At 37.8% G+C, this 18,015-nt stretch overlaps 1 protein-coding gene across 4 annotated transcripts in view; it reads right to left on the reverse strand.

Annotated features, from left to right (window-relative positions):
* The window catches only part of LOC106082265 (leucine-rich repeat and immunoglobulin-like domain-containing nogo receptor-interacting protein 2), a 274,301-nt gene that overhangs the window by 209,468 nt on the left and 46,818 nt on the right, over positions 1-18,015 (reverse strand). For 3 of the 4 annotated variants that reach the window (XM_013244656.2, XM_013244654.2, XM_013244652.2), the window contains exon 1: positions 10,717-12,277. The gene's annotated coding sequence lies outside the window, so the exon portion shown is untranslated. Of the gene's footprint in view, positions 1-10,716; positions 12,278-16,988; positions 17,060-18,015 lie in introns of those variants that run through there. The other variant, XM_013244653.2, reaches the window with a different exon arrangement.

Below are 18,015 nucleotides of genomic sequence, written 5' to 3' on the forward strand. Positions count from 1 at the left end.
ACTAATTTCTCTGGGTGTAGACAGATTGAAAATTTCCAAGCTTCCTAGGCTAACAGATTGACATTTCTCAATGGCCTAGAGTAAGAATTTGTTAACCAAATTTAGCCGTTACCAAAAAGAGTCACTTATTAATAACAAAACTTGGGCACAATGGTTGGTTGACCATATCTTTTGACCTGTTTTGCATAGTTTTTTAAAAAAACTTACAGTGAATAGTTTGTAAGTCTACATCATTTATATACAAACTTGTTGTAATCTCATATTACAATATGAATACTATTTGTGAGGCAATTTCTAGTTCCGAATGTTGTGAACAAATTCCAAACAAAAGATGTATGTAGATCAAATTCCCTAGTAAATGCCTTCAAAATTTATGCAATACCGCTCATACACATATATCAAAGTTTCTAGACCATCTGTCATTGACTTGAGATAATCCCAAATAATTCTACTGCCGAAGATCAACAAATTAAAGCCATGTGTAAAAACAAAAAAAAGCTGTGTAACCAAAATTAAAACGACATGGTCGTCAAATCATGCCAAAAGGCATATAGAATTCATGGGACCCCCTCGACTCCTCAAGATATGAAAACAAGAAATGAAGCAACTCAAAAATAAAGAAGGCATTAATTGCTGGCAAATGAATTTATTAGTTTTTAATAATAAATTACACACCATAACTGCTTATTAATGAGCAGCCATAGACTACAATAAGGCGGCTATTCTTATTTAAATTTTCCAACTAAAGACAAGTAAAGCAAGTCATAAAAGTTATAGCCCCAAGAAGAAGACAAATGCCTAGCCCTTTGTAAGAAATCACACAAAAAAACCAAATACCATAATACCCTCATGAGTATTTATTTTCTTAAATAATTTTTCAAGTTATCAAAACATGGGAATTGAAAAAAACAAGAAAAAAAGACACCATAGTTGGACAAAAGATACTTTATAATGAAATTATGAATTGAGGTATTTGAACGACAAGCTACATAGCATGGACACATTCACAATATTTTCATAATAGATCTTAGGTTTTTGTTTGGCCATCACAATGACGCTGATGATGATGACGCACTAGGCTATGACAAGCAGAAGAAGATGAACTCTAATGGAATGCCTACCATGGTGATGATGCCAAAAAAAATTTTCCCCCCCCGGGCTGGGTTTTGCCATAATATTTTTTGAGGGCCAAATATCCCAAGAGCTCAATAAGATAAGAAATGAAGAGAGCGAGAGGGAGAGGGAGAAAGGTACTTAAGTCAAACCTACTTGACATTGATTCGTATTACTTGGCCTCATATGAATCTAGCCATTCATGTGGCCAAGTGCATAATTCAATGTATGTTGCTTTTGCATGTGGGCCCCGAGTATGCTATTCTCTGTACTTTTGTAGCCTTTTGAATCTCTTAAGAAATTCTCCCTGTTTCACTTTTCCTACGAAAAAAGACACCACGAGCATATATATGATTATGATGAATGGTATTTCTGAAGTAGATACTTTCCTCGTGTACACTTTCTGGCATTTCTTAATGAAATGTTTTTCGTCTGAGCACTCGTCAAATCCTTGCTGTGGGTTAAAATAAACATAGCTCAGACAACGAGGGAGGTATAACAAATAGTAATACAAAATTTTAAGAAATATGGTGAAAATAAAGCAGCTTAAAGTCAAAGGAAAATGTTGTAGGAAAAACTTGAACACGTCCCAAAGTGTTGCGATCTCTGGCTTTCTTTTTCCATTGCATAAACCTCTGATCATTGAGCTCGTCTCGAATAAGAAACAAACAAGAATCGGAAAATTGAAAAATGATCTTTGCCCTTATAAGCAAAAAGACTTGAAATTGTTTTCAATTAATAAATTAATTGATTCAATCATTTTTTCAATTGAATATAAATTTTTTTCAATTATAGTCTTGAATAAAATTTTTTCCATTTTCCATCTGAAACGAATTTCAATCACGATAACAGTCATTATTCACAGTTACGTTACGATTCGTATCGTCTTTGAAGAAGTACGGTCCAATGATGCCACCAGCCCATAAACCGCACCAAACTGTGACTTTTTCTGGATGCATTGGTAGCTCTGGCAATGCTTCTGGCTGATCTTCATTTCAAACTCGACAATTCTGCTTATTGACTTACCCATTGAGCCAAAAATGAGATTCGTCCATAAAATGGAAGAAGCGCGCGATGAACTCTCTTAACAAAGCACGCATTTTGACAATAAAATTCAACAATTTGCAAGCGTTGATCGTTTGTAAGACGATTCATGGTTAAATTATAGACTAATATGTGGATGTTTGACAGTAAAACAAAATACGTGCGGAGCTGTTTAAAACAGTTTTGCCAAAAAAGGCAATAGCTAAAAAATCACCCTTTATATACATTCTTGATCGTCATAACCAGGGCTGTGGAGTCAATCCCTCGACTCCGATCCCTAGTCGGGGCGGAATATTAAGCCGGAGTTGGAGAGCGGTTTGGAGTCTGGGTAATCGTGCTAAACACCGAACCAGAGTCCGACTCTGGTTGACTCCGCAGCATAACATTTTAGGTCGTTGTAGCCATGTCCGTTAGTCTATCTGTCGAAAGCACGCTAACTTTCGAAGGAGTAAAGCTAGGCTTTTGAAATTCTGCACAAATACTTCTTATTAGTGGGATTATAAATGGGCCAAATCGGTCAAAGTTTTGATATAGCTGCATTAAAAACCAATCTTGGGTCTTGACTTCTTAGAAGGCGCAATTATTATCCCATTTGGCTGAAAGCTTCCACGTGGTGTTTTGGCATAACCTTCAACAACTTTGCCAAGTACAGTGTAAATCGGTTCATAACCTGATATAGCTGCCATATAAGCCGATCTCCCGATTTGACTTCTTGAGCTGCTAGGAAACGCAATGCTTATCTGATTTGGCTGAAATTTTGTACACAACTGCGCTAAGTATAGACTAAATCAGTCCATAACCTGATATAGCTGCCGTACAAGCCCATTCCCCGATTAGACTTCTTAAGGCTATAGAAGGCGAAATTTTTATCCCATTTGGCTGAAATTTTGCACGGGATGTTTTGGTATAACCTTCAACATGTGTGCTAAGTATTATGTAAATCGGTTCATAACCTGATACAGCTGCCTTATAAACCGATCCGATTCTAAAGGTCAACAATAAAATCACAGAAAAATATATTTCCCCAAAATTTAAAAAAAAAAATAAAATTTCCAAAATATTTACTACCTAAAACCGATGCTAGACCAACCTCTATACAACTTTGGCCCCTAATTGAAAATATATGCTTCTCTTAAGCCTCTTCTTTATAGCTTACCATGCAGGCCATACCACCATTGCAGCAAAAAGATCCCCCACATTTCAAAATTTATTTTCAATTAATGAATGAAGAAAATAAAAATGATGCCACTTCAAAATTTTCTTCAAGCCATAATTTTAACAAGAGAAATTTTTATGAGTATTTCACAATAACAAGAAAACAGCAGAGATATGCTTATCAAGAAAAATTCCTTTTGCCAAAACAACAAAAACAACAACACCAACAATAACAAAGAATGTCGAAAAGATCTTGAGATATCTGAGTGTGTGTGTGTGTGTGCTCTAATTAACCTTTAATAAAAATCAACACTTAAATTAAGCGTTCAAGTGGCTTTTTGTCAAAAAAAAATATAAAAACTCTTAAGAAGCTCTCACCCACTAACTGGGGCAGGGGTGTGGGGAAATTTATGCCCTTTTCCTATTGAAGAATTCTCCAATATTGATTTTCTTTCACTGATTTAAAAAAGAAACTTTTCAACACAAAATCTAAAACAAATTTATGGTCTTATGGTAAATGTTTGTAGATAAACAAAGTCGCCTATATGAGCCTGTGTGCGCTGGCGTGCATATTTAGTCATCCACCACCACCATACGTCTGTCTATCTCTAGTTTCTGTGTTTTAGTTTTTTGCCTCTTACATGTATCTGTATTTGTGTAATAAATTACGCTGCTGCTCAAGTGTGCTGCTTGTTTTTTTTTTGTAGTTCTTGTTGTATTTAGTGCAATTTTTTCTCATGTTTGAAAAGTGGCCTACAAAGAGGAGCGGGGGGGGGGGGGGGGGCATGGGGTAACAGATTCTCTTTGGGGTCGTTTGAGGATTGTTTGTTTTTATAAACTTGAATTATTTTCACTTTTTATTTGCTTGCATACATACACCAAGCAGCTAAACACACAGGCGCACATAAACTCATTTGCTCCTTTGGCTGAGAGCAGAAACCTTTGTTAGTGTGGGTATGTGTGTGTGTGTTAACTAATTATTTGTGTTGCATAAAACACTTGAACTACTTTTGTTTATGTGCCTTTTGCAAGTCTCTTGCCTCTCCTTGCTCAGTTTTACAGCTAAGCCAATTGCCTAGCTTACCCCTCAACCCCTACTCCCCTCTACCCCCTGGGGGCCATGTATATTTAACTTTTTCTAGCCACTCATGAGGTTTACAGTCGTCATCTTTAGTTTTTCTAGCCTTTTTTTTGTATTTTTTGCTGTTTTCATGGTTTTGTGGCCATAGCTTGCACTGTGACTGTGACTGACTGGAGCTGTGCGAGTTTTATTCACGAGTGAGTTGTTTAAGTGACTCTGTTTGAGTGACTACTGACGGCTGGGTGCTGTGCTATGTGTTGTAATTTTTTTCCTACTTTCTTCTTTTATTTTTCTGTGTTCTGGCCTTTCTCTCTGTTTGCTTTGCTGGTACGCCATCAAAAGGCTTGTGTTTTGGCTTTTGTTAAAAAAGGACGCTTTTTTCCTACCTCCCTCCCCCCTTCTCAGGGTTGTTAAGAAATGTGACTTTATAAAATTTGTTTGTCGCGCTTTTCGTGTTGGAAATCGTGCACAACATTGGGCCTTGACTGTAGTTGAAAACTGGTTAAAGGTTTTGAGGTGAAACGAACCTTCTTTGAAGAGGAACAAATTTAGAAATTCTCAATTCTCAGAAAGTCAACAATAGGGTCTGAGATGTAGAAAAAAAAAACACAAGAAAAAAAGTGAAGCACATTTTTCACAAGTGCTTAAAAGGATTATAAATAAAATAAACTTGTACAAAGTTAAAAAAAAAAAATATAATGCAGGTCAACAAAAATTTTTCAACTCAAGAGGTTGTTCAATTTAAAACTAAAAAGTTATCAATAAAGGTAAATATAAACAACTTTTGGCATTAAAAGCAAAATTCGGTAAAAAAAATAAATATTAGAATGATGATATCAGAGCCTTTCCTGTGTGCAGAAGGTGAATATGGCCACATTTTGTGGATATTGAAGGGCTTTTAACAATGTGGATATCAAATCGATCTTCGTATGGAAGTCTCCAATGGGGCAAAAAATAAACCCCAAAGGCTGTTGTATAGCGTTCGAAGCCATCAATACAACTTCCAACAGATGCACAGATTCATGTGTACCACGCAAGTCGTGTAATTGTCGCAGAAAAAAAGTCTATCATTACACAAAAAACACATGCATTGGGAAAAAGTACAGCTAATAGACAGGGTTGACGAGCGTGGTAATTGTAGTAATTGTTTTTTGTTTCTCTTTCGAGACGATCTCAATGATCGGAGATTTTTCTTTGCAAATGGAAATGGAAAGCCAGAGAGATAGCAACACACTCCAACTACTATGGGACGCGTTTCGTCTTTGGTTAGAAAACTTTTCTTTTGCAAATGGAAAAGGAAAGCCGGAGAGATAGCAACACACTCCAACCACTATGGAACGCGTTTGGTCTTTGGTTAGAAAACTTTTCAACCATATAAGGTGTGATAGTTTCAAGGGTCGTGCGCTGGTATATGGCATTTGTATCGTTTATATTGCGAAAATGCCTCTATGATACAAATACCCCATTAACCACGCTCGACAACCCTCCCTATTAGCTGTACTTTTCCCAATGCATGTGTCTTCGTGGCAAAGGCAATTACACTACTCCCATGGTATAGAAGTTGTATTGATGACTTCGAAGTTGTATTGATGACTTCGAAGTTGTATTGATGACTTCGAACGCTAGACAATGGCTCTCACTGTTGCTCGAATCCCGGCCGGGCTCTGCCGAATTTTTTCATTTTTAAGAAAGAAAATTTCCCACCATTGAGTTCGTCTCATAAGAGAAACAAACAAAAATTGCTAAATTTAAAGAAAAAATTCGGCAGACGGTTCATTTTTCGAAACTGTTCCACTAAGTTAGCGACTAAGCTGACTGAACTTCACATGCTATCATGCTATAGAAGGACAGCTTAAGTCACGGTCTCATCTTGGAGGCCAAGGGAAGTCTAAAAAAAGGCCCAGACCACTCTTCATCGCAATCTATTCATGATAGGATTTTCCGTTTAAGCACTTCCATCTATTGGGTTGCCCAAAAAGTAATTGCCGATTTTTTAAAAGAAAGTAAATGCATTTTTAATAAAACTTAGAATGAACTTTAATCAAATATACTTTTTTTTACACTTTTTTTTTAAAGCAAGCTAGAAGTAACAGCTGATAACTGACAGAAAGAATGCAATTACAGAGTCACAAGCTGTGAAAAAATTTGTCAACGCCAACTATATGAAAAATCCGCAATTACTTTTTGGGCAACCTAATAGATAAACATAGACGATCTCCAGATGATTCCCAGAAAACAGGTTTAAGATTCAAATCGGTTCAGATTTGAATATAGCTCTCATATTAAGTTAACAACCGACGGACTGTGTTGATTCAAACCTGGAACTTGATTTTTATTTTAGAACCATGGTTTTCTGGGCAAATTTTCTAACAACTCGTCGTAATTCTGATTTTGATAAGCCGGTTATCAGGAATCGAAAAAAAATGACCCACCCTAACAAACTCTTGATCCAGACATGTCCACCTGTCCGTTCATCTATCAAAATAACAACGTAAATGCTAATTTTTTCTGAACATTCCATTAAGGAACTGGGACAAACTTCCCACCCACACATCAATGAGTGTGGTCCAATTCAAGTTGTAGCTCAATGATAAGGAACCTCCTTTTTATAGCCGAGTCCGTACTGCGTGCGGGAGTGCGACACCTCTTTGGGGACAAGTTTATGCATGGCATATTAACTTACAAATGTTGCCAGCATTATGAGGGGATAACCACCGCTGAAAATTGTTTTTTGTTTCATGTTCTGGCCAGGATTTGAACCCAAGCTCTCAGCGTCATAGACGACATGCTAACTTCTGCCCTGCGATAGTCTCCGTAATTATTACAACCTTAAAAGGCATTCAGCGTCATAGGCGGAGATGCTAACCTATGCACTACGATGGCCTACAAAATAACAATTGCGCGTAAAAAAATTAAGCTTACATTTAAACATTTGGATAAATACGTAAAATGTATGTGGTTGGTTATTGCCAATAACGCTTCATATTTGGAAAAAGCACCAATATTAACCGATCGTCCGATTTCAGGTTTCAAGTCCCTAGAAGAAAGTTGAAGAACTTTTATCGGATTGGATATAGCGTATAGAAACCACACATAAATTCCTATGCCCGCGGAAACGAACAACAGTGTAAGCCCACTGTGCAAAAATTTCGTGTGGCTTCATTCAATCGACGCATAATTGCTCTTCTAAATGGCTTCTTCACTTAGTTGATTGTTTGGCTTTTACTACCCCTCAAACAAACAAAATTTAATGTTTTCAGCTTTTAGTATGCCCATCACTGGTCTCGCTGTAAACATTTTCGATCACCAAACAATCTTCCGCGAATCTTCTAGATAAGCGATATGATCGCTTATGAGCTCGTCTTAGTGTAGTAGACGACTTCCCCGTAGTGAGGCGTTGTGTCCTCAAGACGAATCTTCTGGAAGAGTGCTCAATGAATCTTTCATATCAGTTGCTAAAGATAAAGTCAGAAGAGTCTTGGAAGATCTTAGATTTGCAATAATACTCTAATAAAATGGTCATTTGTTAATCGACTCTCTCGAAATTTAGTAGGAAGTATTTTCTTTCGACTCGCGACATTACTGGTGAATTTCATTGAAATCGGTCCAGATTTAAATATAACTCCCATATATATGTTCGTCCGATTTGCAGAAATACTGCAATAAAATGGCCATTTATTAACCGATTCTCTCGAAATTTGATACGATGGATTCTCTTTTGTCTCTAGACATTAGTGGTGAATTTCATAGAAATCGGTCCAAATTTTGATATAGCTCCCATAAATATGTTCGTCCGATTTGCAGTAATACTCCAATAAAATGGTCATTTGTTAACCGATTCTCTCGAAATTTGGTAGGAAGAATTTTCTTTTGACTCGCGACATTACAGATTAATTTCATAAAAATCGGTCCAGATTTAGATATAGCTCCCATATATATGTTCGTCCGATTTGAGGTAATTCAGCAATACAATGGTCAATTGATACCCGATTCTCTCGAAATTTGGTAGGAAGGATTTTCTTTCGACTCGCGACGTTACTCGTGAATTTCATAGAAATCGGTCCTACTTTAGATATAGCTCCTATATATATGTTCGTCCGATTTGCAGTCATATTGCAATGAAATAGTGATTTGTTAACCGATTCTCTTGAAATTTTGTAGGAAGGATTTTCTTTCGACTCGCTACATTACTGGTGAATTTCATAGAAATCGGTCCAGATTTAGATATAGCTCCCATATATATGTTCGTCCGATTTGCAGTAATACAGCAATAAAATGGTCATTTGTTACCCGATTCTCTCGAAATTGGGTAGGAAGGATTTTCTTTCGACTCGCGACATTAGTGGTGAATTTCATAAAGATCAGTCCAAATTTAGATATAGCTCCCATATATATGTTCGTCCGATTTGCATTAATACTCCAATAAAATGGTCATTTGTTAACTGAATCTCGCGAAATTTGGTAGGAAGGATTTTCTTTCAACTCGCAACATTAGTGGTGAATTTAATAAAAATCGGTTCAGATTTATATATAGATCCCATATATATGTTCGTCCGATTTGTAGTAATATTGCAATAAAATGGTCATTTGTTAACCGACTCTCTCGAAATTTAGTAGGAAGTATTTTCTTTCGACTCGCGACATTAATAGCGGATTTCATAAAAATCGGTCCAAATTTAGATATAGGTCCCATATATATGTTCGTCCGATTTACAGTAATATTGCAATAAAATCGCCATTTGTCAACCGATTCTCTCGAAGTTTGGAAGGAAGAATTTTTATTTGACTCGCAACATTATTAGTGAATTTCATAAAAATCGGTTCAGATTTATATATAGCTCCCATTTAAATGTTCGTCCGATTTGCAGTTATATTGCAATGAAATAATTATTTGTTAACCGATTCTCTCGAAATTTGGTAGGAAGGATATTTGTTTTACTCTCGACATTACTGGTGAATTTCATAGAAATCGGTGCAGATTTGGATATAGCTCTCATATATACATATCGCCCGATTTTCACTCCTAGAGCCACTGCCAGCGTTTTTATTGAGTAATCTTCTCAAAATTTTGTACAACGCTTTCCTCGATGACTTCCACAATATCCATAAAGTTTAGACGAAATCGGTTGAGATTTAGGTATAGCTCCCATATATATGTTCCTCCGATTTTGAGAAATATTGCACGAAAGTGCTCATTTTTTAATCGATTCTCTCGAAATTTTGCAGGAAGGATTTTCTTATGACTCTCGATATTACTGGTGACTTTCATGGAAATCTGTTCAGATTCCGATATAGCTGCCATATGTGTATAACGCCCGATTTTCACTTCTAGAGCCATTGCAAGCGCATTTATTGACCAATCTTGCCCAAATTGTGCACAAAGCTTTCTTTGGAGACTACCGCAATATCAAAGAGGTTCAGTTAAAATCGATTTAAATTTAGTTATAGCTCTCATATATATGTTCGTCAGATTTTGGTTAATTTGTTGTCGTTTGTCAACATATTTGTTTTGCTCGAAATTTGATACGAGGATTTTAATAACCTATCTGGAAACATCAGCTGAAGTCCATTAGAATTGGTTCAGAATTATATATAGCTCACAATTAGTATTTATAGGGTAGGTGTAGGGTATTATAAAGTCGACACCGACCGACTTTTGCCTTTCCTAACTGGTTTTAAATCAACAACAAGAATTCTTCAATTTGAGCAACGTATTCCTTGCTCAAATCTTGAATATGAGCACGATATTTTTTGCTCAAACCTTGAAGATTCATCAATTAAATCATCCTATTGTCGTATAATCTAACAATTTTCACGTTCACAAGGCTTTTACAACATTGTATCTGACTTTCACAAACATTCCTTAAATGCAAGAACCACTTCAGCAACAAAGTTCTCGTTGACTTTTATATGGTGTTATCTCTAGACATCGCCCCAACACCTTATTTTCCTATTTAGGTTTTTTTTTTTATATATATAACGAAAATATTTTTTCCAAGAATTTGGTTGTAAATTTCAATTCAATTTCATGTATATTTCCCTAAAATGTTTGTCATATAGTTTTTTTTTCTATTATTTTCTTTTCTTTCATATTTACAGAAAATATTTTCTCCATACTATAAACAATGGTCATTGGAATTATTTGGGAATTATGCTGATGACAAATAGATTTCATCAATCATTAGGCAAAAACATCAATTCCATTGTAATATCCCACCCCCAAAAAAACAGCAACAACAAAACAAACTATATCAGTAGCAGCATTGATGATGAATAAATTCCATTGCCCATGGGCCATCAAACACACACACAAACACACTTACCTTTTCAATAATCCTTGGAAAAGAACACACAAAACTGGCCAAGTGGCAATGGTCGCCGCCAATTGGTGCTTCTTTGTTTGTTTGCTGATGATGATGATGATGATATCCTAGCTTGCTTTGTAACGAAATCCTTATTATTTGCTAGCGAATAATATGACAAAACGAGTTGATGGATGGATCACTGGCTGAATGTAGGACACTTTTTTTTGTGACACTGCCACTTTTATGCTTTGGTTCGGTTTTTGGCCAACTGTTTGGTTGTTTGGTTGTTTTTATGATAAATTATTAACAATTATTTGCGCTTTTGATTTGTTTTATTTAGCCTTGTTCAAAGGAAATATTTGTCTCGTTTGGTTTTCAACAAATTCAATAAACGATTGATTGATCGACAGATTTGTTTGAGGGCTTTTACACTGGGACACTGTCAACTGGTATTGAAATTCCTATTTGTCAGCAGTCACAAGATTTTTGGGGTGACTAAAACGCTTTGTTTGCTAAAAAAAAGGCCATAATGGATGACATTAAGGTCATTGATGTGTTTAATTTGCTTAATGGCCAATTATAGATGGAGTGGCGTAAAGATATTTTTGTTCACAGCTCCCCAACAAAATATGCTACATTGGGGGTGTTTGGGTTTTCTTTTATTTTTTGCACTGTTAGAGATTTGTTTTGCAATGGTGGTTGTTGTTGTTAATTTTACACTTTACATGTTTTTATACCACCCTTACTTGTTTTCGTTGTTTTTTTGTTCTCTGCTTTTCTGTTAGCCAACACTCTTGCACGTTTCACAGTTTTCAAAACGTTTAACTTCCGTTTCCGCGAGTTTGTTCCTTCTTTCCACTTTTCAGTTTCGACCCTCTTGTTGGTGAGAAATTATTTGACACGATCGTAATCTTTGCGCTTGTTTATGAAAAACAAGGCGATTAGGGCTTCCTTGTATGCCACCACAAACACAGATAAGATTCGCAGAGCTTGTTGACTTGCATGGTATTTAGGCGGCTGACATGCAGACAGACAGACAAACCGAAAGCCACTCATATAAGGGTGTGTTGTTTTGTTGGGACGCTTCTTAATCACTAATAGGAATTCCTGCAGTCAACACACGCACGACGCGTTTACTCACACACACATACACACACACACAGAATAACCCAAAAGGGTGGGGGACCGGCTAGCAACAAATACCTCAAAATGGCACAGGCAGCGGACTAGGACTATTTTAATTGAACGTTAATTGTTAATTGTGAGGTGTCATGTGCTTGTTTTCTCAGCGACACACCTCCTTGGGAATTTCAGCTATGCTCACACTCAAACATCCACCCACACAGTAGCAAACTTTTCTCAGTTGGAGCTGAACAACGACTCTGTTATCACTTTTTTTTGAAGAATTTTCTTAATATTTCTTAGTAAAGGTTTTGCTTGATTCTTCTTCGTATGTTTCGCCTTTTCTTTAATAATTTTCGTTTTTTTCTATTGTTGTTCTTTTTTACATTTTTTACATTCACGCAATCACACAATCGCACCAACGCAACGAGCCACAGTTTATCCGTGGCAACTTCCTCTCGCGTTCACGAATGTTTTACAACTGTTTGTTGCATTAGCACTCAGTTTTCCAATACGAAGTCAAATGTTATGCGAGTGTTTTTTTTTTTGCGTTAACAGAGCTCTGTTATTGGTGTGGCCATGTTAAGCATGGCAAGTTGTTAATGAAATGTTAAAGTATCGTGGGAACTATGTGAATATTAATGCCTAGTTATGTATGTAAATGTATGCATGTATGAATATTTAAGTCATTGAGATTGGCTTGGAGATTTTTTAAGGCTTTGATGATTTAATGATGGATGCTTTAGAGAGTAGAAATAATGCGAAAAATATATTCCCATATTTTTAATAAACCAACAATAAAAAAAAACTGAAATTGGCAAAAAACTATTTAAATAGTAAATCGCAGGTATGCAAAGAAATGCCATAAGTACGCAAAGTATTTTTGAAGAACCTAAAAAGGGGAAGCAGCCATTTGGAAAGAAATAAGATGTATGTTTGTCTGTTCCGTGTATACCCAAAACCGGCTGAACCTATTTTCATCAAATTTTTAACAGATGATAGAGTTTAAATCCTTGGTGAAAATAGGGTACTACATTTTTGATATCCAAAGGGGGCGGACCCTCCTCCATAACCCCATTTTCAAAAACGCCAGATTTCGAACGCCAGATGGTTGCACCGATTTAAGCGAATTTGGTATGCAACTTACGGTACCTCAAAAACACCAAATTGGTATTTTGTGGTCAACCACCTGGGGGAACGCCCCATCCCTAAACCCACCCGAGCGGACATGTTTACCGATTGGGACAATATGGGTATCAAATGAAAGGTATTCAAGATTAGAGTGTGAACTTGGCATAGAAATGTCATCCTAAATGTCGGGGGGGTCCCCCACCCCCAATAAACACCACCCAACAGGACACATAGACCGCTTTGAGCAATATAGGTACCAAATGAGAGGAATTTAAAATTTGAGTACAAATCTGACATAAAAATTTATTCCTAGGTATCTGAGGTATATGGAGCTAGAGGTCCGAATATCCATAGTGGTCCCCATGCCATTATGGATATACACCTAAGCCAGTAATTGGCTTGTTGTGCGCTCTAAAAACTATAAAGCTACCTCTATAAGAAATTTTTAAGTTAGAAAGTCCGTGCTACTTACAAAATCCTTGATTGTTTTCAATACCACTCTCCTAAGTTGGTTCATGTCTGATATTGTGTCTCCACCTAAGTGCCGGTATCTGTTTCCAGTACCACTCTCCTAAGTTGGTTCATGTCTGGTATTGTGTCTCCACCTAAGTGCAGGTATCTCTTAGACGCGAAAGCCGGGCAATGACAAAGGAAATGCTCCAACGTCTCATCATCCTCGCCGCATACCCTACAGTAATAGCCTCGTCTTCTCACAATCTGGATCCCCCAATAGGATTTTGCCCGTCCTATCGACCGTTTGGCTGTTCCACAATGTTGCATGCGCATTCGCGTCGTCCACGCCCTTAACTCAGACTGCGACCTCTGTCCTCTGGCCTTCACCGCCACATCGTCAGCCCTTTCATTCCCCCTTACTCCGTTATTGCCCGGCACCCAAACGATGCGGATTTTTCCATCCTCAGAGAAAGCGTTAATCTCCTTCTTCGTGACCTTACCGAATTGGCTGTTATTGCACTTATGGCAATTTTACTCTCCGTAAAGATGTTCACACTCGACGTCTTCTTGTTAGCACCACACCACCTCCCGCATTCCGTAATCGCCTGGATCTCAGATCTCAGTCCCTGGGTTCTTAATTTATACCCCCAGGCCCACTCTTACCTCTAGCTTTGATGCATCCGTGTAACGTGATCTTCTAGATGACAATACTAGAGATCCGTCAATCCAAGACTGTGCCGATGGCAGCAGTGGCTCACACTCGACTTCAAGGTTCTTCTCAGGTATCCGATCGGAAACCTCTTCCCTTCCTTACAGGTTTCCTATCGTCGTCTAGATTATACCGCGATGGTATGAGCCGCTCCAATCCTCAATCCATTCTCTCAGCGCCTTAAGTCTCATAGCCGCAGTGGCTGCCTCACACTTTATCTGTATGTCAATGGGTCGAATATATAGAATAGTCTCCAGTGCCCTAGTGGGCGCGGTCTTCATCGCTCCGCCTATGCCAAGACATCATGTTCTCTGAACCTGTTGTATGGTCCTTATGTTGCTTTTTTTCTCCATATCAGTCCACCAAACTACCGAGGCGTAAGTAAGTAATGGTCTTATCACGCTCCTGTAGAGCCAGTGGACTATGCTCGGGTTCTGGCCCCATTTCGAGCCTACGGTCTGTCTACATAGTGCCCAAAATCTGTGAGCCTTCTTAGTACGCTCCTGAATGTGACACTTCCAATTCAGTTTCCTGTCCAAGATCACACCTAAGTATTTGACCTTGTCAAATATCGAAATCGTCTTATTGAGGTAACATGGTGCGTTAAATTGATCCACCTTCGTCTTCCTCGTGAACAGGCATATATCAGTCTTCTCTGGGATAACATTGAGACCTCTGGGTTTAGCCCAGTCATATGCCATATGCAAGACACTTTCGCCCCTTCTGCATAGCTCGTTGGGATCCTTACCCCTTAGAAGTATTATAACATCGTCTGCATAGCAGACGGCTTCAAATCCCTCCTCAGTCAGCATCCGTAATAGGTCATTTATGGTAGTCACCCATAGGAGTGGCGATAAAATGCCCCTCTGTGGCGTGCCTTGTGCAACTTTCTCCCTTATATTTATGCCATGGGACACACAATTTATCCACCTGTTCCTTAGCATATGGTTTATCCAATGTCTAAGGACCGGGTCCAACCGATACTGCTCTAAGGATCGGATCAGTGTGTCGGTCCATACATTGTTTAAAACCCCCTCGAGTATTCTTCTATTTTATGCACAATCTCGTGCAGGGCAGTCTCCACCGACCTTCCCGTGACATAGGCATGCAGTTTGCCTTTGAGCAGTTCGCTGGATTTCCTACCTTTATCATGGTGTCCACAATACGTTCCTTGGTTTTGAGTAGAAAGGACGTAAGGCTTATGGGACTGTAGGCCTTTGGTGTCGTATAACTTGCCTTGCCGGGCTTGGGTGGTGTGTTTCACCATTGCCTCCTGCCAGGCTTTCGGAGTATATGCAAGTCCTAGGCACGCTGGCCAGATGAGGTGCCAGATAGTCTGCCTCTTTCTGTAGTAAGAATGGATGGATGACTTAATGATCTATTCGAAATGCATACATTTTGGTACTATTTTTTTCTTTCTGTTCAGATGGATCTTGAGGTCAGAAATTTGGGATGTGGATATAAATGAATATTGGGTGGCTAAAATCGCATATTTTGTTACCAAAATTGCTACCATTTGGTACTTTCTTCTTCGATGAAGCTAGAGGTCTGAAATTCAGCATGTAGGTACAACTAAGAATTCATAAATTTTGGTACCAAAAATGGTACCATTTGGTACTTTCTTCGCAGATAGAGCTAGAGGTTTGAAGTTTGGCATATAAGTGCAAGACGGAAATATAGAATGGGTGACTAAATGATACTTTCAAAATTCGTACATTTTGGTACAAAAATTTGAAGAATAGGTACTGAAAGATACAAAATGTTACTTTTCTTCACAAATTGAGCTAAAATGCTCAAAATTGTGATTCATTAATACCTTGACAATATATATTGGGCTATTTGGTACTTTGGTACTATTTTGTACTTTGGTACTATTTCGTACTTTGGTACTATTTGGTACTTTTTTTACAATAGGGGACCGATTTCTGAAACTTTATACGAAATTATAACAAAACTTCATAATCTTATAAACTGAGTGCCTACTTTGGCTTTTGGAAGTCCTACTCTAAAAAGTGGTTATCAAAAGCTGGGGTGGCGAAACAGATCACCGGCATGCTAGTTGAAAAAAAGGTTCAAATGATAGGACGTTGCCTACCCCTTAAAATACCGCCCAAAATGTGAATATTTGTCAATTATGGCTATATGGGGTTTAATAAAAGGCATTTGGTAGTAGATAAAGCGTTTAACCTCATGGAGAGCATGCTAACCCCCTGGCCAAGATAGCCTCCGATTATTACTTGTGAATAAATTTTCCACCTCTTTGGAAATGTACAGATTTGAAACATTTTTTCATTTGAAATTCTTATTATGTGAAAGACACAAAGAAAACACATCCATTATTTTGGCAAACATTTCGACATATCATTATTCTTGCTGTATAACATCATATGTTAAACCATAGCATTCCTTCTATAAACACTAGCGTTGAAGAACCCCAAATGTTATGAACATTTAACAACTCAGTACTGCAGAGAGAGAGAGCAAGAGAGAAAAACATCTATCAACATTGCTATGCTCAAGAGAACAACTCGAAAAACACATGCCGGTGAGAGACAATGAGATAAAATAAAATGTAAACAAACAAAGCAAAATTTATAGCATGCTAGAGGGAAGTTCTTGAATACAGCTATAGACATGAATTACTAACAGATGTGTGTTTGTGTGTGTGTGTTGGGCATAAAAAGCCTAGGGAATTCCCTCACATTCTTTTGTGTAGCATGAATTGTCAAGAGTATTGAATAACTAGCGCTCACTTCACTTCAATCATGATGATGATTATATGCAATTCAATGCGTCTATAATGATGGCTGGGGATTAAAAGTGTTATTCACTTTTGATTTTATGGAAACACAATTATTGCAAATTATTGAATTACCTTGCTTCATTGATGATGATGGCCCACATTGTCCAAGACCCAACAATTAATCCCAAAAGCCATGATGTTTCCTATAATAAAAATAATTTGAATTATTTAAAAATTTATTACACGTAATTATGCAAAACTAAATTTTAATAATAGACGACCAGAGCATAACATATGTAATATACTGAAAACATGAATAGAAATGATAAGTTGTAAAAATGAATGCGCTACGGTGCAGATGACCTCCGTAAAAGTAAGTAGTGCAAGACTTAATATTTATTAACTGTCATCACCAAGTTGTACCCAAGACCATTAACAATAGGGTAATCACTCCACAATCACAGTATTTGGGAAAATTGTAACACTGTTGTCCCCTAAGAAGTTTGGCGTAGGCAGACCATCTACTCCTCCTTGCGATTTGTATAAGACTGTTCTTTGGATTACGGTTGGAATGGAGGCCACTGTAGCGCATAGGTTAACATGTCCGCTGGTTCATCAGATGTTGGACACTATGTAGACGGGCTCTACAAGAGCGTGATTAGACCAAAACTTACTTATGCCTCAGTAGCTTGGTGGACTGCCATGGAGAAAAAGTGCAACATAAGGACCATACAACAGGTTCAGAGAACATGTTGTCTTGGCATAGGTGGAGCGATGAGGACCATGCCCACTAGGGCACTGGAGACTATTCCAGATATCCGATTCATTGACATACAGATTAAGCGTGAGGCAGCCACTACGGCTATGGGACTTAAGGCGATGGAAGAATGGATTGAGCATGGGAGCAGCTCATACCATCGCGGTATAATCGAGGCAACGATAAGAAACCTGGAAGGTAGGGAAGAGGTTTCCGATCGGATACCTAAGATGAATTTTGAGGTCGAGAGCGAGGCACTGCTGCCAGTGGCACCGTCTTGGATTGACGGATTTTTAGTATTGCCATCTGGATGATCATGTTACAGGGATGAATCAAAGCTAGAGGACAGATTTGGCCTGGAAATCTACATTGAGAACCCTGGGACTGAGATGTGATTTAGAC

This window comes from Stomoxys calcitrans, chromosome 5, assembly GCF_963082655.1.
Source record: "Stomoxys calcitrans chromosome 5, idStoCalc2.1, whole genome shotgun sequence".
Lineage (NCBI taxonomy): Eukaryota > Metazoa > Arthropoda > Insecta > Diptera > Muscidae > Stomoxys > Stomoxys calcitrans.